Genomic DNA, 22005 nt, shown 5'->3' with positions numbered 1-22005 from the left:
GAACTAAAATAGGTTCCATATTACTTTACACTTAATATGAAGTCTGCATTTTCTTTACTTCTAGAATGAGAGTAGTTTTGACATGACAGACATCTTACATAAAAGACAGTAAGAGATAATAATATCTAACATTTTGATCTTCAAAGCAGAACAAATGTCTGACATAAAGTAAGGAGGAGGCTCTGATTTCTGAGATGCATAGGGTCTGAAGAAGTTCATAACACCTTTGACTAAAAACTCTTATATATTTTCATTCTCTATCAAATAATTGAAGAGTTTCCTAGAGAGTGAACTCAAGGTCCCACTGACCTCTTCCTAGAGGACACAGGCTGGACATGAGTAGTATTTGTGCATAATGAGATATTGCGACAGTTTGGAATTCTTTTATGAATCCCCAGAATAAAAAGATGACGTTTTTTAACTAATCCATTCTGTGCAAGTGAGAACCTTTTGATTGGACTACGTCGGTGAGGCATGACTCAGATTGAGTCGCCCTCAACCCGGATCTGATATAAAAGGAGATACAGAAAGAAAGGAAGGTGCCAAATTGATGCTGCCATGTGAGAGGGAGGGGACTGCAGGGAAGCAGAAGCGTGGAGAGGCTGTGAGAGGTCCCAGAGTGTGGAACCAGCAGGGCACAGAGGCACGGAAAGAGGTTCCGAGGCTGGACCCACAGCTGAGGAGATGAGTCCTGAGTGAGGAGATGAGCCATAAGCCTGAGAGCTCACAGCTGAACTCAGGAAGAAAGCAGAGCCGCCGAGACCGGGAGAGGAAGCCTGGTAAGTGACGCGCGCGATGCCCACAGCAGAGCTCTGGCAGGCGGTGCATCCTGGAGAGGAAGGCAGGGACCTCGGCAGACGTGGCCGCCGTCTTGCTCCTCCGCCTGGCGGGACCCTGAGAAAGCATCTCTGCTGGTGCCTCGATTTGCCCATTTCGCAGCCTCAGAACGGCAAGCTTTTATCCCGAATAAAATTCCCGTGAAAAAAGCCAACCCATGTATGCAACTTTGTATCGGCAGCCCTGTGGCAAACTAAAACGGAGATTATATCCCCACATTTGTTTCTGGCATGAGTCTCAACCTAGTCATGATTTAATTAAAAATAAAATATCTCATTGGTGATGTCTTTTCACTCTGGTGATGGCTAATTTCTTCCCTCTGATCTAAAAAGGGGCAGATGATGAAAGGAGCCCTTCTCCCCTAACAAATCCCAGCTTCAGCATTGCAGTCCTTGTAGATAAAGGGCCCCTGCATACGAGGCCAAGGAATGTGAATTAAGATGTTGAATTAATATGTGATACATGCAGGCTCTAAAGGGTTCCTGGAGGCTGAGGAGATGACAAGGCCTCTGTGCCAAGTACAATCTACAAAAGCATCTGCCATTAATAAGAAGACGTGGTGGCTGCACATAAGAGGGCTAATACTGGCAGAATTTTAAAGAGTATTAGCAGTTTAGGATGTAAAACTCCTGGAAATATGCCCGGCAAATACAAGGGCCTCAATAAATTATATCAGCTAGAGCAGGGGTTCTTAACCTTTCTTGTTCCATGGACCCTTTTGCCTGTCAGGTGAAAACCACGGACCCACACTATATTGCGTATTATTTAATAAATACATCACACCCACACCAACACATCCCCATGAGAATAATGTTTTCTGGATTTCAGTTCAAGCTCTCAGACCCCTGGTTAAGAACCCCTGCACTAGAGTAAGGTGATGGTTACTTCTATGTCTCAACTTCGCTACGTTATGGAGTCCAGATGTGTGGTCAGATTCTGGACTGCTTGTTCCTGTGGAGGCGTGATAAAGGTAGGAGGAGCATCTGCAATCAGTTGGCCTTAAGTAAAGGAGATCACCCTCCATAATGTGGGTGGGCTGTAGCTGACCAGTTGTGGGTCTTTTTTTTTTTTTCTTTATTTTTTTTAATGTTACATTTAATGTAACATTAAAAAAATATGAGGTCCCCATATACCCCCCCACCCCCCTCACCGCACTCCTCCCCCCATAACAACAACCTCCTCCATCATCATGAGACATTCATTACATTTGGTGAATACATCTCTGAGCACCACTGCACCTCATGGTCAGTGGTCCACACCATAGCCCACACTCTCCCACAGTCCACCCAGTGGGCCATGGGAGGACATACAATGTCCGGTAACTGTCCCTGCAGCACCACCCAGGACAAGTCATCTCTTCCTCCCACTCCCTACCCCCAGCAGCCACCAAGGCCACTTTCTCCACACCAATGCCACATTTTCTTCGATTACTAATCACAATAGTTCATGAATAGAATATCATTAAGTCCACTCTAATCCTTACTCTATTCCTCCATTCTGTGGACCCTAGAATGGTTGTGGTTCTTAACAGCAAAAACTGAGAGTCCCAGGAATCAGAAGCATTTCCGCTTCTAGACTTCAGCTTCAACCCTAACTGGAATTACCCGCCCACTGCCTGCCCTATGGAACATGGACCTGCCAGCCCAATTGTGTGAACCCATTCCTTACAACATATATAGGTATATGATAGATAGATAGATAGATAGATAGATAGATATGATATGATATGATATGATATGATATCTTGCTGGTCCTGTTTCTCTGGAGAATGCTGACTGATGCAAGTAATAAAAATAAAAACAATAATGTTATCATTAGAAGCGGTAGTAGAAGTAATAGTGCTTGAATCATCTAAAACCAGGTATATAACTTATTTACCTGCTACCTTGATCAGTGCTAACTGTCGTAATTAGATAGCAAATCTGTTTGTACAAAACGACCTAAGTAGTTTCTTACTTGAACTAATTTGATATCTGATTTAGTCCAATGAGCTTTCTGAACAAAAGAAGACTCACAATCGCGCGTCGGCGCTCTGCTCCCTCCCTTGGGCTGCGGTCGGTGCGGTGACCAGGCTCTGGTGGCCGCGCCCCCCCCCCCACCCCCGCCTGGCGCGGTCCCCGCAGGCCTGGGCACATCCACACTCGGCAGAGGCTGGGCTTCGTGGCGGGACGACCCCTCCTCTGAGGCCGGCACCCAGCCCCCTGCCCTCTGCCCTTGCCCCGCTGCTCCCCTGACAGCACAGCACCTGCAACCCCTGCTGGCCGCTGCCCCCACGTCCAGCCCCGGTTCTCTAGCAGCCGCCGTCTGAACGATGCCACCTGCTCGGCCCGAGGGCAGCCCCATCCTACCAGAACGTCACCCCTAACCTTCCTGGCCTGTCCTCTGGGCGCACGTCCACCCCACAAGCAGCATTCCCTGCCTCGCCCACGTCGCCACGTCCACTCCTCACGCCTCGGCCCTCCTGGCTGCTGCCCCCTTGCCCAAGGCCTCCCCCGCTCACGGTCAAGTTTTCTCGCCAGCTTCCAACCAACTGCAGTGAAGGTCGAGCCCGCACCCCTGCCCGCGGCCAGGAGAACAGCGTGCTGGGGGCACATGTGGGGTGGGGGCCTGACTCGGCCACTTTAAAACCGTGGGACCTTGGGCAAGTGCCCTCCCTGTAAAGCAGGGCTGCTGTGAGGCTTACCTGAGCTAATGCCTGGGGGAGCAAGCAGCACCGCACTCAGTACACAATAGTTTCCTGTTGACTCAGACATGGTTAAAATCTCACTTTTTTTTCTCAGTGACTTCAGTCTCACACTCTCCTTACCCCTTCCATTCCATACTCCTAATAACTTCCTAATGCTATTTTAATCTCTGAACAGAACATTAGATTGAGGTTGTCTGTATAATTTATACATCTTTCCTGCCATTGTGTTTTTTTCTTGTCATCCAGTTTGATTTATGAGGTCTAGAGGCAATTATGTTTATTTGTCCATTACATAAAATTGTGTGATGATTCCGTTTTTACTCTATATAGGCTACAGGGGAAGATAAAAGATGAATAAACTATAAACTACCCCTGCCTTCAATGAGCTTTTGGCCCAGAATTGTAGGCCAACATGGACACCTTCAGCTGCCTTTTAAGAATATTATCTGAGAGCTCTAGGAATTCAGAGAAGGCAACATCATTTTCAAAGATCAACAAGAGCCTTCAGAGTGAAGGTGATATATGAGCAAGCCTGGGGGATTTGTAGGGAAGTGAATTAGTCAAGGTTCTCCGAGGAAACAGAACCCAAGGATATTGTGAGATTTATTATAGGAATTGGCTCGCACAACTGTGCGGAGGGAAAAATCCAAATTCTACAGGGCAGGCTGCAAACTGGGAATGCTGTGGAAGTTTCGATGAGTTCCCAGGAGAAGCTGGCTGGCTGAGGTTGAGATAGAAATTCTTCTCTCTGACTGCTGAAATCATCGTTCTCCCTTTAAGGCCCTCTCCTGATTGGATGACACTTCTCTCATTTCTCAAGGCAACCTCCTTTGTAGATTGTAGATGTAATCAACCACGGATGCCATCAACTGACTGATGCCTGAAATCCACAAAATAGCCTCACGGGCGTAGTCAGGATTGCTTGACTGAGCCGCTGGGCACCATAACCCGACCAAGCTGACACACGAGCTTAGCCATCGCAGGGGGGTAGCAGGAAGGGCCATGGGGTTGGATTTAAGCAACACGCACCCACAATGATACTTAACCATGATACATGTACAAAGGAGAGCCAATAGTCTGAGTTTTGAGAGTCACAAGAGGTGACTGGAAACACCGGCTGCGGCGAGACTGCAAGAACCACAGGGGACTACAGAAGAGTGGACGGCTCTGGAGGAGGTGCAGCCTGAAGTGTTGTGAGCAGGGGGACCGTAGGATAAATGTGTTCTCGGACAACCAGTCTGCCCTTGGCAGGCCATTGGGGCTGGGAAGCGAAGCTCTGGGAGGGGAGGAGACCGTTTGAAAGAATGTGGTACTAGTCCAGGTACGAGGCCACAGGAGCTGAACCAGGGTGCTCCAGGGAAAGGAAAAGGAAACGAAGGCATGGATAATTTAAGGCATCACTGGGAAGGAGCCACTGGGATTTGGCAACTGATTCATTTTGTAGTGAATGAATTTGCGTACAAATTTGTGTCACCCACGTGAGTGCACCCATTAACGTCTCCAGGAAAAGTCCCTTCTAGCCAAGCCTATTATTACTGATTCGATTGTGCCACGAGTCAGGTCATCCTCTTCTGTCTCCACAAATATAATTACGTGCAATAAAGACTTGTAACATGGTTAGCCCACAGCATAAGGTTTATCCCCTCACCCCGCCGGTAGCATGACATCAGAGTTCCCGGAATTTAGTTTGATAGTTTGGATCACCCTGTAGAGACATCATCTTAAACACCCTGAACGCTGGCAATATTTCCTTGAGCCAGGAGCCCAGAGCCTCACATGTGCTGTCACAGGAGAGGGCGGCATCTATACGTAATAAATACAATATATTATTTTTGTATAAACGTATAGAATAAATCTCACAGAACTGATAGTGATAGGGATGCCTCATGCTCTGTCCGGCTACTATGTGTGGGTGTGGGTGTGGGGTCTTCCCCGAACAGAGCTCCGTCGCTCTCCCAGGAAAGCAATCACCAGGTGCAGGACAGAGAAAGCCCAGTGCTGGCAGGCACTGGTTCCACCACGATCCTCAATCACAGGCAGCCTGTTTTCTCTAAGCTCTCCCTACTGCACAAGGTCTTTACAGGTTTAGTTAACACAGGAAAGGGGGGGAAGAAAATGGGAACAATAAGAACAGTGTGAGGCAGAAGAGGATAGAGGCAAAGGGGGACCAAGAAGTAGAGAAGAAAAAGAGAGAGGAAAAGAGAGATGGGAAGAAGAGGGGAGAAAAGATGAAAGGAAAGAAGAGAACTGAAGAGGCAAAAAAAATGCCTGCTTGAGCCATGGGGGAGCTGACCACCCATATTTAGGGTGGAGAGAAGCAGCCCTGGGAACTCTTGAGATCTTACGAATGGCATGTGGCCATTCCCCCATGAGCTCTGCAGAATTGGTCTCATTTCTTTGCTTTTATTTTTCTTCCTACCCTCCGGCTCCCTGTTCCCCCGTTATTTCCCGCTTTTCCTCTTTCCCGTCTCTGCTGTTCTTGTCTATGATTTAGTCCTGTGAGCCCTAGGTTCTTTCTGCTTAGTCCATGATGTGAAACTTTAGCTAAACCTGCTGAACCCTGAACCAGGGTATGTGCCCCCAAGAGCAGTGTCATGTCCCCCAGTTCCTCAGTCCACACTGATTTTCTCCAGAGGCTGGCGCCGCTCTGTGGGGTCACTCTGGTCACGGGACTAGGAGGTAACCTCCAGGTGCTCAGAGCTGCTTTGGCCTCACCAGGTGCACCCAGGTGAATTCACTCTGCCTCTGACCCCAGGCAGCCCCGGGATGGCTTCCCCCTGCGACTTCCAGTATAGTCTCTCTGTCATTTCTAGACTCTCTTCTTCTGGCACAGGAGTCAGTGATCACAAGGTGGAGTGCGCAGCACCATCCCAGAATCCCCAGGATTGGGGAATAAAGTGTGGACTAGAGTGGACTTACTGGTATTCTGTTATAGACTTATTGTGACTCTAGCAATGGAAGAAATTATATCATTGATGTGGAGACAGTGGCCGCGGGAGTTGCTGAGGGCAGGGAGAGGGAAAAGGAAGTGTGATATGGTGACATTTTCAGGAGTTGGAATAGCCCTGAATGACATTGCAAAGATAGATACAGGACATTTTATATCTTGTCATAACCTACAGAATTGTGTGGGAGAGAGTTTAAACTAAAATGTAAATATAATCTATGCTTAGTGGCAGTGCTCCAAAATGTGTTCATTAATTGCAATGTATGTAGCACACTACTGAAAGAAGCTGTTAAGGTGGGAAAAGTGAGAGGTTCGGGGAGTGGGGCATACGGGAATCCCCTATAATTTTTTATGTAGTATTTTGTGTAATCTACGTATCTTTTAAAAATAAATTTCAAAATATATTTTAAAAATTAAAAAATAAAAACAAAAAATTGTGTCTGCCATCTTCAAGGGTCGTGCCAGTGGCTAGCGTTTATAGACTGGAGCAGCTGACAGCTGTGGGAGTGGGCAGCAGGATTACAGGCAGAGAACATAGGTCCATCCCCGGGTTCACTACCAAGCCCATATATGCCCCTGTGCAAAAAGGACTCCTGGGGGTCAGTGTCAATCGGGGTGGGAGACAGAAAGAGTGATCTTAGGGGGACATGTGCCTGTTTATAGAGGCACCGATAGATGTGTACACTCATCTATTGGCTCATTCATTTATCAAATAAACCTCCATGGAGTACCTTCTATGTCCAGAAATAGGATAAATTGATATTAAAGGGGGAAATGTTAAGTACAAATGAGTTTTTATGGACAAGAGAGTTCAAAGAGAGCCCAGAGGTCATTCTAGAGGTTACACTTATGCGCGTCTTAGGAGGATCTCACTGACTGAGGCCGTGAACTGTGCCTCAGGCAGGGGGCTCCTGAGGGCTCTGGAGACATCTAGACACCATAGGCAGGGCAGACAAGCTCAGGAATTTGGCACCCTGGCAGTAGGCCTTACTTTGTGATATATGTCCCCCAATGTAACAGAGTTAGACTCATTTATAATTTCCCTACACATGGCTTTTCCCCCTCTTTTATTAGAACCTATAATTAGCACTATACCCATTAAGTGTATGTCCAAGAGACTTAAATTTTCTGGCTGTTCATGTGTCAGTTGTGCCCTGAATCTCAGCAGAGTTGCAACACCTACTCTCCAGTTCATCAGACTCACCCAGGACAACTAACAAAAGGATGATGATGGACAGCACTCATCCCAATAAACAGTGTCTGCAACTGCAAGCAAGGGAGTTCCATCCACCAGCCCCATGGGACCGAAGCTCCCTCTCAATTGGAAGCAGAGTGGGCATCACCATCCCCAAATCCTCAAGACTGAGGAATGAACAAACATAAGGGAGGAATGCAACTGTGGACTAAAGTAGACTATTATTCTAGCAGTAGAAGATCTTGTAACATTGATGGAAAGCCAGTGGCCACCAGAGGTTCTGAGGGGAGGGAGAGGGAAGAATACGTGTGACATGTGGCATTTTTTGGATACTGGAATTGTCCTGCATGATATTGCAATAATGGACACAGGCCATTATACATTTTGTCAAAACCTATAAAATTGTGCAGTGCAAAGTGTAAACTACAATGTAAACTATAGACCGTGGTTAGTAGCAATGTTTCAATATGTGTTTATTGGTTGCAAAAAATGTATCACACTAATGAAAGATATTGTTAATGGGGAAAAGAGTGGAGGGGGAGGGGATGGGAATCCCCCTATATTTATGATATAACATTTATGTAATCTAAAGTTTCTTTCAAAATAAAAAAAAATAGATAAATAAATTGATATTGATATCTGCCCTCAAGAAATACACAGTCCTGTAAAGAAGATGTGAAAGCAAATAATTAAAATGCAGTGGAGAAGAAAGTGATAAACTGGGAAGTCTAGATGGTACTGGAGCTAGATCTGAAAGGAAGAGTGGCTCATCGTGTAGTATGGAGAAAGGGGACGTGAGGCAGAGTGAACAGCATACGATGTAGCGAAGCATAAAAAAGCACCAGCTATTTAAGGGTGAAGGTGAAGCTCACTGTGGTGGGTTGAATTTCGTACCCCAGTTTAGTTCTTAATCTTAATCCATCTTCCTGTGGGTGTGAGCCCATGGTAAATAGGGCTGATTGAAGATGTTATTTGTAGTCAAGATTTGGCCCAATGAATGAGGGAGGGCCTTAATCAGATTACTGGAGGTCTTATCAAGAGAAAGCCATAGCAAAGAAGGAGGAGCCTGAAGTTTGTAGTCAGCAGAAACCTGGAAGAGAACGAAGACATCTCCATGTGACAGGAGAGCCAAGGAACCCAAGATTTGTCAACATTCAGAACACTACTGACCTGAGAGGAAGTAAGCTTTCCAGCCTCCAAAATGTGGGTCAATGAATTTTTGTTCTTTAAACCAAAACCAGATTGTGGTATTTGTGGTAGCAGCCTAGCAAAACTAAGACACTCACTGTAGCACCATTGCAGCGTATGTGTGCTAGCAGTAGGGAAGTGACAAGATAAGAGGATGGAAATAAAATTAGGGGTCAACCTAAGAAAGGCTTGTACATTGAATTTAGGAAGTAGGATTTTATTGGAGATAATGGGGAGTCACTGAAGAATTAAGAAATATTAGGTGGTAGCTTAATCACATTTTTAATTCTGAAAGATACCCTAGGAGCAAAGTGGAAGTCTAATGGGTACTGGTGTGGTAAGGAAATCTCAAATCTGGAAATCACAGCAACAAGTGTAAGCAACGGAAATGGGAGGGGTGAGTGAGAGTAGAGATTAGCCAAATTTTCCGGTAAAGGGTCAGATAGCCACTATTTTTGGCTGTGTGGACCATTCTGTGTCTGTCACAATTACTCAACTCCACCAAAGACAATGAATAAACAAGTGAGTGTGGTTGTGTTCCAACGAAATTTTATTTATGAAAACATGCTCTGACTAGATCTGGCCCTCAGGATGTAGTTTTCTGACTCCTGAGACAGAGAAACGTTTTAGAACTAGGATTGTAAAGGCTTATATGTGCTTCTTTGTGTGTGCAAAGATGGCAGCCAAGTGTCTGAAACTTCTTCTCCCACTAGGATGAGAGGTTGTGTTACTGTCCCACACGCAGCCCTCCATTGCTGTGATCGGATGAGCACATTCACCAGTGTGACGATCGTGCAATGAAGAGTCAAACCCACCAACCAAGTCTATGGGGTGGCAACAAGGTGCCCACAGAAAAGGACCAACAATGACAAGCACAGGGTTTGTGAAGCAGGGGATTAAAGCTGCCACTCGATTGTTGGGCTTTTTTGAAGCATTTGGAATGAAATGTCCATTCCATAGTGGATCTCCTGCATTCTCACTCATCTGTAGGGGGGCAGGAGGCAGCACAGTAGCTTACCTATGCCTCACAGGTAATCCTGGTTTTTCACTGAGCCACAATACCAGGCCATCAAAACTTCCCTTCACCAATCACAGACCTGGTTCTGGGGAACTTTCAGTGTTTCTAGCATCCTCAGGGCCATCTCCGTGAGACCAGTAGTGTTTTTGATTAGGGCAGACTTCTGTCCACTTAGAGCCTTCTGAGGTTAAAACTTGTAGAAGTTAGTAGATAGTGGCTAATAGAACAGGTTCCTAAGTCAAAAAGTCCCAGGTTTGAATCCAGTGTGAAATTAAGGGAGTTACTTAACCTCTCTGATCTTTGGGTACCTCATTTTAGATTGAGGACTTTTTAAGTACCTCCCTCATGTGGTGAAAAAAATTAAAAGAGGTGATATCGGAAGTGTATGTAACACCATAACCCAGCTTATGTTGAGTGCTCAATAAGTGTTAGTAAGTAACATGAATCACTTCTCAACCTTTTGGTAAGATCAAGTGTAGTAATTAGCATGACTTCCATGCCTAGCTTAGGAGATTCCTGGACCGTGGAGTTAGAATGGGATTCTACCCACTTGGGGACTATGAAGGATTCCAGAGAAACCCATCTTAGCCCATAAGACCCAGTATCAATGTTAGGAAGCCACCTGCTTTGTGTCAGGTTGTGGGCCAGCTGCCTTACATGCATTTCCTCATCTAATACAAGAATCCCAGGGAAAAGCCATTTTTTTCTCCGTTTTTAATGAGGGAAAACCAAAGCTGATATAGATCAGGGAACTTGTCCAAAGCGTCCCAACTCATTAGAGCCAACCCAAGATCCAAACCCAGAGCCAATTTAATATTTTGTTCCTGCCACATCATGCAGCTGTAATCCTTTATGAACCACTACCCCCTATGGGTTTTAAGCTACTCCCCCTGGACTATGAGCTCTTAGACAACAGTGATTTGCAAAGGTTTCCCTATCTCTCTTAATGGCTTGCACATGGCAGGATTCCTTTATTTTTTGAATGAATGAATCTATGCCCCACCAATTCCCCCCTAGAATCTTCCTTCCTGTACACATGATCTCTCCCCAGCTTTGACCTCCCCCTCTGCCTCTGCATTCCCCATGCTAGGGAATCACTATCCAAGTGCCCATCATCATTTTTCCTTCCATTGCTCTACTTATTGGGAGTAAGGCTTTCTGGAGTTGCCAGAAGTCTTTTTGCTTCAATTCCCTGGCATGACATGAAGTGGGTGAATGGCTGTCCCTGAGGAAAAATAGTATTTGTACCAATGCCTGTCTGATACTCTATTCTCATGAGATCCCCTGCTGGGTTTCTTGGTTAGGTCATCAGATAAAATTTGGATAAACTCTGAACATTTTTGCATGTTTATCCAGATCTCTGCACTATCAGAACTTCCCTCATGGCAATTTACTATGAGGAAAGAAATAAATGACTGTATAAGGAAGGTATTTTAACTTAAAAACAAATTTGAATTCAATGGCTATGAATTCTCTGAGCTCAGTCTTCTATTTTTAAACAAACTGTCTGCTTGAATAACAAGGAAACCACGCTGAATTTGACCACACTCACCACCCCCCAACCCTTCCTGTGGTCCAATTCATTAGTTTAGCTACTATCCAAGTGGCCTGGACAGAGTTTGGAGACCCAAAGATGAAGGACCCCAAATGATTCCCTTTACAGTTTATCCAAGGCTGCGGCTACAGTCCCTTCCCAGCAAAGATGCACATGGTGTTAGCAGCGATTTTGAAGACAATGCCTTAAACCCAGGTTTCCAACCGGGGTACTCTTTAGTTAGACTGTCTAAAAGCATAGGGTGCTCCAGGGGTTGCCTTGAATGTAAATATGTCTGCGTAGTTAGAACAGCCACAAAGCAGCCCTAGGGACACCGTAGAGCGTTGGCGAGCTGAAGCCTCTTGGTGAGGCTCCCTATAAACAGTTTAAGGGCCCAGAATTCATCTTGAAGCCCAGAGATAAAGGTCCATGAAAACACCGAACAAAGGAGAAAGTTGTCACAACGGTTAAGGTTTTAATGTGGTAAAAGCCAGATTTCTGTGCATTGTTGTTTTTGAGGATGGTGCTGAGGGATGGGTTGGGCTGGAAGGCAGGAGCTGCAGATGGCAATGGGTGGAGTAGAAATCGCAAATAAGCTATATACCTAGGCCTGGGGGAAGTTTTAATTTTCTTAACATGTCAGCAGTAAAGAGAAAGCCCATCTTACCATGACTTCTATTTTGTTGTTGCTGTTGCTTTTTCATTCTTTGGCTTGTCAACTCTCTGGAGGCTCTCATGTAGAATGGGTCCAGATTTAGGCCTCATATTCAGGAAAGAAAAGGGCGACCGCTTCTTAGTCTTGTGCATAGCTCCTCCACAATAAGTCTCAATTAACCACATTTCTGCAACCCAAAGGAAGCCCCTGACCATCCTGGCTTCATTAATAACTTGCATGCCTGGGCTGGAAGTAATTAAATGGGCTGAGCACAGTTGTCAGAGCTCCGGGAGCTCAAATGCAATCTCTTGCCAGGGCAGGAACAGTGGTGGAGTGACTTTGTGAGGAACATAATGAAAGAATCAGGCAAGAAGAAAGCCCATCGTCAGCAGCACAGATAGCTTTGGTGCACCTGGAATTTGTGATAAATGTACTCTGATAGCTTAATATATTGGGAAGAATGCTTCCTTATCTTCAGGATGATTCAGGAGAACAGAGGAAACCATCCCTGCAGGATATTTATTTATCTAGATGTGGGTCCCTAGTAGGGACAGTGGGGATCCTGTTGGAGCTGCAGGATCTCCTGTAGCCATCTTCCATCATTGCCTCAACAATCTGGGCAGGTGGGTATGTGGTCTGGCTGCCACAGGATGTCTTACAGAAAGGTAGACTTTGAGGACAATACTCCGAGACTGATCCTTTTCAGGAGTGGGATTATTTTTCAATGACATTTTACTCCAAATAAAAATGAATTTTATTCTCAATTTGAGATGCAGTGGCAGGTAATGGGGAAGTACTTCCCTTGATCAGAGGAGTCTGGGAAATCCTGGGCTTAACAAAGCTGAAAAGGCTTACTTACTGTAACTTTTGCAAGAGGGCACTAGAGAGCCTTTCCTAAACTCACTTGACAACAGACCTTTTCTAATGGTGGAACTACTTACTGGTCTAGTGTTTCATGGGATGTGCTTTGAGAATTGATTTTTTTTTTTAAGCAATCATTATTCTTTTGCATTGGTTTTTGCATCTTTTTCTCAAGGCGGAACTTTCACATTGGCTGCTTTTACCTGAAAAATAGATTTTAGGACCATTCAGACATAGCCAAATTGGTTATAGTACCTGGTCTCCAAAAGATTCCAACATAGGTGCTGGCTAAAATCAGTGAGTGGGTCTTTTCAATCATTGCTCTGATCTTCCTGTTCTTACCATCCACCAGGCTATCGGATAACAAGTCAGCCTTCACCCAGTGCGTGTCCACACAGCTGGGCACTGGGACCTAGGTGATTCTTATCACCACTCAGAACGCGGGGCGACTCGCTGTACCATGCTGTCACACTCTGGGATGGGAAGGTAAGAGACCCGGGGAAAACCATCTCCCCAGGAGACAATCAGCCCCATTCTTTTTGTTCTTTACAGTTTTCTCTTTTACATATTTCTCCTTCTCTTCTTACATCAGACTATACAAAACTGTCACCTACGTTTAAATTACTGCAGCTCTAGAAGAAATGCTCTTTTCTTAACAGTTAACTCCTTGAATTCTTTTCTACTCACTAGTCCATTTCATATTTTAAAAGAAGGCAAAAAGAAGAAGACAGTGGTTTGCTCAATGGAATAAATTTCTAATGATGGCTCATGCACAGTGGAAACCTGGTTTATTGAGAAAATTCCTGTCTTCTGAGCATTCCTCAGTTCAGGAGGTGTGGGTGCTTTCCGCCTCATCTGTGTGTAAATCTATTCCTGCCTGTTAAACATCTCCAGGCATCTGGACAATCTCAGGTTCCTTATGGCTGTTTGACAAACCACCCTGTGACTTTGTGGCTTCACACAATAAAGGTTCAGTATTGCTCATGATTCTATGAATTGGCTGGGCTCAGCTGGGCAGTTCTGCACCATGTGGTGCTGGCTGGGGTACTGAGCCAGGAGTTTGGCTGAGGCTGGAACACCCAACATGGCCTGATTCCTGTGTCTGCAGCTGGCTACCAACTGGAGCTTCAACCCCCTCTCACAGCCGTGGCTTCTCTTCCTCCAGTAGCCTAGACTGACGTTCTAAGAGCACGGAGGATAGGGTCCAGAACAGCAGAAATGGAATTACTTCAACCACATTTTATTGATCAAACAAGTCACATGCCAGCACAGATTCAAGAAGAAAGGAAACGGACACCACCTCTTCACAGGAGAGATAACTGGGCCTGGGCAAGTGGTTTAGCATTTCCAACCTCCATTTCCCCATCTGTAAAATGAGCAATGATGCCTGCTGCCCTTTTCTTCCCCCTTCTTTTCTGCCCCTGCCCCAATTGGATCACACAGATATGCTGTGAAGACAGAATGATGATGAGGACAACGGGAAGCAGAATTATAAAATACTATTAATAGTATCTCTCGAGGAGGTGGTAGGTCCTGGGAAGTCCAGGCCTGTTTGCCATCTGATCATTTCCCTGACCTTCCTCCGCTGTGCTCTGCTTTGCAGGAAGGCTGACTATGGTAGGGCCATTTCCCAGTCCCCATGTAGGTTGGCTTCTGGCTGGGTCAGCCAATTGTGGGCCATGGTAAGAGAACACAGGAAAAGAAAAAGGGATCAAAACTACATCCTCCCAGCCCCACACTCGAGGGGTTTCTCCTGGAGATGCTGTCTCCTCCCCAGCCCCAGCTCCCACAGAAAGGCCCACCTTGGTTCTCCCTTCCCCTGGATGACCCTAACCCCTGGCCTCCAGGAGCACCATCTCCTCTTTCTGTACCTCTAGCCTAGAACCTGCAGATGCATCCTCTTGTTGCTAATCTCTGTATTGTCCCACCATGCCCTGTTTGGCATCACAATTCTTTCTCTACTCTGACCAATTCCCTGAATAAAATTCCCTCTCTTAGAAATACCTAGTTTCTGTTTTCCTGTGGGCCATGGAAGGCAAACTGTTTAGACCCCATCCTTCTCTTATTCTGTTCAGTCTCCCTCCCTTGCTGATAGTTTTCTGTAGAATATGCCGCAAAATCCTGACAGTGGCTCTAGCCCAGACAGTAACGGCATGGCCAGTTAAGCCATCTGGAACTCAGAAAGGCATTGCATCTAACTACCCTGAGTCCATTTTTCAGCCCTGAATGGATAATGCCTTCACCATTGCTTCATTCATTCAGAATACTTCAGATCAGGGGTTCTTAACCCTTTTTGTTCCACGGACCCCTTACTAAGTCCACGCTATACTGTGTATTATTTAATAAATCTATCACACCCGCACCAACACGTCCCCACAAGAATAATGGTTTTCTGAATTTCAATTCAAGCTCACAGACCCCTTGTTAAAAGCCCCTGCTTTAGAGAATCCCTCAGTCTGCTGAAAACATTTCTAGAGACCCAGTTAGGGGGAAACAGGATGTGGGCTATGAAAAACAGAGATGCCGCAATGGAGCCTAATGTCAAGTTTCCCCAACCCAGCTGTGCTGAGTGATCTCAGGTCTGCAGGAGGTGGGGAGGAGGGGGCAAGAGCACAGGGTAGAACTTCCTCACCAGTGCTCCCAGACAGCTGATGATGAGGGTCAAGTACGCTGTTGGGGACCCTGTTGGATTGTTAAAAATACGGGCTCTAGCACAGGGTTGGTAAAAAATAGCCTTCTGCATTTTGTCTGCGGGAAAACGATTCCACTGTGTTACCAGCTCTGACATAGCCCTCTTGAGTCAATCAGTGATGACCTCTCCAGGCCTAAAATGGGAGGCTGGGTAAATCAGTTGTGGTTTCGAACTGAAAGATTTTGAAATCCCTGTTTCTGAAAATGAAGAAGATAGGAAAAAACACACATAGTTCCCTAAAGAACTAGAATCCTCTTCCTTGCAGCCCTAATCATTGCTGCTATTTATTAACCACTCATCATGAAACAGAACCATGCCAGTAGATTTATACATGTGGTCTCATTGTGTCCTCACAAGCACAATGACCCTACAAGCTAGGCGTTTTTAAAATACCATACAGATGCGAAATCTAAGACTGCTTGGGTCTCCTTAATTTGGCCAAGAGCACGCAGTTCCTCAGTGGCAGAGCTGGGGACCACGCCCAAGCCCAGAGAGTTCACAAGCTCAGGCCTTCCACTTACCAAGCTGCCTTTCAGTACCATTTTGATTTTCATGTTTGTATCCTGGGCTTCTGGGTCACTTACCTTCAGCGACTCTGTGCAGCAGTCTAGTTCACTTTCATGGTGCTAGAGCCAAAAAGAAGGAGGGAAAGGGAAAATTAGTGCTGTAGCCCAAACCACGACAATGCCACAGGGTTCTCAGCAACTGAGAGCCTGACTGAGCTCCCTTCTTCTTTCAGGGCCAATTAGGAGTTTACTTCTTACCCAAGGGGAGCAGAGCGAGACAGGGGTGGCCTGTGTAGCGTTTTGTCTTGGTTTGCCAGGTCTGCTATAGAAAAATACCATAGACTATTTGCCTTTAACATCAGGAATTTGTTGGCTTACTATTTGGGGGCTGGAAGTCCAAAAGCCAGTGTATCAGCAAGCCATGCCTTCTCCAAAGTCTGTAGCCTTCTGACGGTGGCTTGCTGGCGATCAGTCTCTGCCTCTGTCACATGGCCATCTGTCTCTTTCTGTTTCCTCCTGTGGCTTGTGCTTCCATATTCACATTTCCTCTGCTTATAAGGACTCTAATCATAGTGGATTAAAGCCCACTGTGGTTTAATTTGGCCTTTTAATAGGATCTTTGAAAATCCTATTTCTGATCGATTCCATACCCACAAGACAAGGAGTTAGGTCTTGAACTTACCTTTGTGGAGGACACAACTCAGTCTAGCATGTCTCAAAGGTTTTCTGAAGTGGAGCAGCTCTACCTTTCTGGTGAGCTTGTGCTGCTGGATACTGAGTGTCCTGGAGGGGAGCGTGGACTCTGGAGCAGGACTGCTAGGTGGAAAACCAACTCTGCCACTACCAACCACGTGGATTCAGACGGCTAATTTAAAATCGTTAAGCCTTGTTTTCTTGTATGTGAATGAGGATATCAATAATTCTCCTATCATACGTCTTTGGAGGATGATTAAATGAGTTGATATTTGTGAAACACTTATAATGTTGCCTGCACAGTGAGTGCCATGTAAGTGCTAACTGCTGTACTTATTTTTTCAAATTATTTATTAGGTGGTCAGAGAGCACAATGTCCACTGTTGTGGACAAGATGTGGATCTTTGAAACAGGCCTGTAAATCCATAGTGACTGTAGTGGTTTGATATTATTGAAAAATTCCAAAAGAAGATTGGATTATGTTTGTAAACTTGTCTTTTCCTCTGGGTGTGTTAGAGTGTATTGGATTCAGAGGTTCTACTTTTACTTGATTAAATAATGATTAAGTCTTTGGTTGGGTGGGCAGGAACTCACAGAGAAACTGCACCACAGAGAAGGGAGGTTGGAGTCTTGAGCTGGAGCCCTGGGAAGGAAGCATACAGAGGAGCTTGGTCATGAGGAAAGAGAGAAGGCCCCAGGAAGAGAAACAAGCCCTTCACCTGATAGTTTACAGATGGTCTTATGGAGAGCGACAAAGTCAAGAGAACTTCATAGTCTATAGGTGACCCTGTGGAGAAAACAGAGGAGCTGAGCCTGGAGAGAAATGAGGTCCAGGAAGAGAGGAACCCAGGAAGCCTGAACCCTGGCAGACATCGGCAGCCATCTTGCTCCAACACATGGCAATAGACTTTGGTGAGGGAAGTAACTTATACTTTATGGCCTGCTAACTGTAAGTTTCTACCCCTAATAAATGACCTTTATAAAAGCAAACAGATTTCTGGAATTTTGCATCAGCACCCCTTTGGCTGATTAATACAGTGGTCAACACGGAAAAGGCATGTCTGACCTGAGGACATTCCTTTAGACCCTCAGCTAGTAAGGGCCACTCCAGAGAAGGGATCCCCAAAATTGTATTCCTGTAGAGGGGGGCGGGTCTAAAGGTCCAGTACTGTTCTGGGGGCCTAGATGTACCCAGAGAAGCATCAGACTTTAAATTAAAACATGATGCCCACATATTTTTCTTGAGGCTTCATAGCGTGGGTGCACTTGACACCCAAGTTACTCATTCAAACCCAGGGGAGATGGGAAAACTGCCTTCAGAGAAGAAGCTAGTAGCAGGGGTGGGGCTGGCAGGGTGAGTGCCCCTGTGCTCCCCATAATTTTCCTATCATCCCCTGCTCTCAGAGCATATAACCTCCTGTGCTCCTGCATGCCCACTGCTTATGATGATTTTCATTCCTTTTTGTGACTTGCCATCCTTTTTGCAGAGTCAGAAAAGACTAGAGCCAAAAAGAAGGAGGGAAGGGAAAATTAGTGCTGGAAAATGAAAACAACCAACAGTAGCCCAAGCCCACATGGCAATGCCATGGGTTTCTCAGTGGCTTTGGAGCCACCTGACCTCTGCTCCTTCAACCAGAAGTTCACTCCTTACCCCAGGGGAGTGTACCAAACTTGTCATCTCTTTGGCAAAATCAGGTTGTATCCCAAATCTTTCACTTCTTTAATTCACCTCTTGCCTTTCTAGTATTTAACTATATAATAGAGTCAGCTCAAGAGAGCATCTTGGCAGCAGATAAGAAGGAAGAGCCCAAATGAGAAAATGTCTTGTCGTTTCCACTTTCCTATAATGTTTAGGCTTTGGAGCTTCCATTTCAGGTTGACATTTTTAAATGTGTCTATGAGTGCCAGTCAGGGAATTGATGATGACACTGCATTTCTGAAGCCATTTCACAAGATGACTGAGGAGACGATTTATCGTTTTTATTTATACCCATTTGGCAACTAATGCTGGGGGCTGTGTAGGGACCGCACACCCAGGCCTGGCTCTGGTTTTAATGCCTCTGCCTTGCTTGCCTTTATCCCTGACCCATCCTCCTACCCTGGGGGCTCTGGCCTCTGTCGGATGATGATCCCTCTGAGACGATGCAACCAGGATTGACCGGGCAGCCTGCAGCTGGGTGGCGGCCAGATGACATCATGCAGTTTCACTTCACTGTTCCCCCAAAGTGAACTGGGCTGAGTGAGGCAAAAAAGGTCATGTGTGGCTCAATACCAGTTCAGGGGCCTTGAAATGGGAAGTGCAACCCATTGGCAGGACAGAGGCTCAAGAGCAGGCCAGCCGGTCAAGGGGATGAACCCCAATATAGGTCAAGCCCAGCAGGGGCTCCCACATGAGCCTCAGTTCCCTCATCTGTAAAATGGATACAGGCACACCTGGCATATCTTGAAAAGGCATCTGTCATTCAACCCATAGAGTGACTCTAGAAAAGGGACTGAAAATCAGAGCCAACCCAGGCTATGGGGTTGTTCTGGTCTTGGGAACTCCACCCTGATGAGCATCCTCTTAGTGCTAATTCTGTTTTGGCAGTAGGGATCCTGCCTACCTAAAAGTCTTTCTGGAGCTCATACAAAAGGCTGAAATTTTTACTCAGAGCAAGACAAGGAAATAGGAAGGAGATAGAATTGGCCATAAAGTGATCCCTAGCACATGGCTGGGATAGGGAGGGATTTGAGGACCATCTGTGAAGTTACAGGGTCTTCTGTGGGTAGGTGGAACACTGCCTTGGGGAAACCGGAGAAACTGGTGCATTAGTTATCTATTGCTGTGTAACAAATTGCCCCAAAGCTTAGTGGTTTAAAACACCAATTGTTATTTGTTATATTATCTCTCATAGTTTCTGTGAGTTGGGAATTCAGGAGCAGCTTGTCTGGTGGTTCTGGCTCAGAGTCTCTCCTGAGATTATAATCCAAAGTAGACTAGATGACATTCAGCTAGAGGCGTGACTGCACCTGCAGAATCTGCTCCCTAGGTGCCTCGGTCCCAAGCTGGAAATCATTGCTGGCTGCTGGTGGGAAGCTCCAGTTTCTTTCCACATGGGATGCTCACAGGCTTCTTGAGTATTCTTGTGGCAAGGTGGCTATCTTCCCTCAGAGTAAGTGATCCAAGAGTGCAAGGCAGAAGCTGTGGTTACTTTTATGATCCAGCCTTGGAAGAGACGTACCATCACTGCAGATGCACTTATTGAGACCACATAGGTCAACCCTGATTCAGGGTGGGTGAAAATGACACACAGGTATATATCACAATGTAAGGTGAGGATCATGGGGGACCATCTCAGATGCTGCTACCACAGCTGGGGACGGTGCTATTTTTCAATCCAGGCAAACTGAATTGAAGGGTAGGAGTGGCAAGGGAAAGGACAAAGAAGAGTAGACTGATATCAGACAGGAACTTAGGGACAGAGCCCAAGCCCTAGTCCAGCAGATGCAAACTGGAGCTCCATTACAGGAGACTCATCCGCAAGTGGCAGCAAAGGAGAGCCTGCAAAGGAGGTGGCATGACACAGGTGGCAGCCCTGGCTGGGCTCTGGTTGGATTAACTGTCAGAGGATTTGTCTGGAATTCTGGAGCCCAGAATTCATCTTGGTTTCCCTGGAGACTTAGAGGGGCTGTGGTTCAATGCTGAGCCCACTGGGCAAGGCTGATGCTGTTTAAGATCTCCCTTTCTCATATCAGGACTGGTCTGGGGAGTGGCAGGGATATCTGTGCAGGGAGAATGTAAAGGCTGGGGAAGCGACAGCGGTACTGGCAGTGTCTGTTTTGTGGCTGGATAGTGGGCTCTGCCATGGGTCCTGAGGAGGCTCATGGCTGCCCATGACTGGCTTTGGTTTGCAACTGTAAGAGCAGACAGTGTACCCTAGAGAAGAGAAAACTAAAGGTGCAAGCAAGCTCAAAAGTATCATCCCAGTGTACCTTCTTATGTACCTTCCCTTTCAACACAGGGAACTGTCTCAAAAATTGTCCCCTTACATTTCTGCCAAAATCTCAGCTTTCCAAAGTCCTTTCAACAACATGCTCTCTTTTGAGACTCAGAGCACATGACAAGAATAGAGAGGAGTAGCTGTAATAGGCATCATTAGACAGATGAAAGAGTTGAGGCAAGACAACCTGCCCAGGATCACCTGGCTGAGCCCAGCACCCTGACCTTGGTCCATGCATGCCTTGACCTTGCAGTCAGTAAAGCACCCTACCCAAGTGTTGTGTGCCACATGCCACTAGGAAGAGGGAAAAATCTGGAAACCCAAACAATAGAGAAAGACTCAAATCTTGCAAAAAAAAAAAAATGTCATTAGGACTTCTGGTCTTAGTTCTGTACGTTTTTATGATTTGTAAAAATGTAACTCACCGTTCCTCCCTTGGCACACCTATATCCAAGCTCATTGCACATTTGACATTGAGCACATGTGGACTCTTGAGTGGGCTTCCTTTTTGTCTCCCAAAGAGGCCATTCCTTATTATCAATTTAATCATCTAACAGCTGCACTTGACTGTCCCAGCAGTCTTGAATATAGGATGGGAAATTCATTTGATCCTATGTACCTTATTAGCCAAAACCCTTTCCAGCTCAAGATGCTGAGCAGACCGGAGCGTTACCTGAGCCAGGCACTCTGGTCAGAGTTCAGTGTAGTCCAACATGCTAGTAGGAGTGTACTTCCAGGGTCTTTGCAGAGCAGCCCTGTCTTTCCTGTATAATGTGACCTTGGGAGTGGCTGGAAGAGGTGAGAAGGCTTGAGGATGGTAACTCTCTGGTGCCTCCTCTCTGTGTGAGAACCTTGGGCTACATGGCTTCCTGCTGGATTGGTTGGCAAGAGGGAACGTTCTCAGGGTGTAATGGAAGAACTAGCCTTCTTGGAATGCCTACCATGTTTCGTACACAGAAGCAGGTGCTCCCTTTAAAACCCTTCTGGAAAAACAGATGCTCTTATGGCTGTGACACAGATGAGGAGACAAAGTCTCCCAGAGGCAAAGTTGCTTGCCCAGGACCCATCTGCTAGTTAGATGCTGGACCTGGGAATAGAATGCAAGTCTCTGACTCCTGAGTCCATTTCCTCCACCCCACGTTATCTCACGCAGAAGGAGATTTGAACTCTTCAAATGAAAAATCGCTTTCCCCCTGTACAAATCAATACAACA

The 22005-nt window shown here is 46.0% G+C and overlaps 1 long non-coding RNA gene across 1 annotated transcript; it reads right to left on the bottom strand.

Moving 5' to 3' along the window:
• Nucleotides 1-11863: 11863 nt before the first annotated feature.
• LOC139436244 (uncharacterized) lies at nucleotides 11864-13123 on the bottom strand. Its single transcript, XR_011645335.1, has 3 exons — nucleotides 13002-13123; nucleotides 12073-12165; nucleotides 11864-11962 (listed from the first exon to the last, which is right to left on the bottom strand). It is a non-coding gene; the product is annotated as an uncharacterized lncRNA (long non-coding RNA).
• Nucleotides 13124-22005: the final 8882 nt, after the last annotated feature.

Source organism: Dasypus novemcinctus, chromosome 13 (genome assembly GCF_030445035.2).
Source record: "Dasypus novemcinctus isolate mDasNov1 chromosome 13, mDasNov1.1.hap2, whole genome shotgun sequence".
Lineage (NCBI taxonomy): Eukaryota > Metazoa > Chordata > Mammalia > Cingulata > Dasypodidae > Dasypus > Dasypus novemcinctus.
The sequence above is the reverse complement of the archived record's forward strand: the minus strand, read 5'-3'. Positions and strand labels throughout refer to the sequence as shown.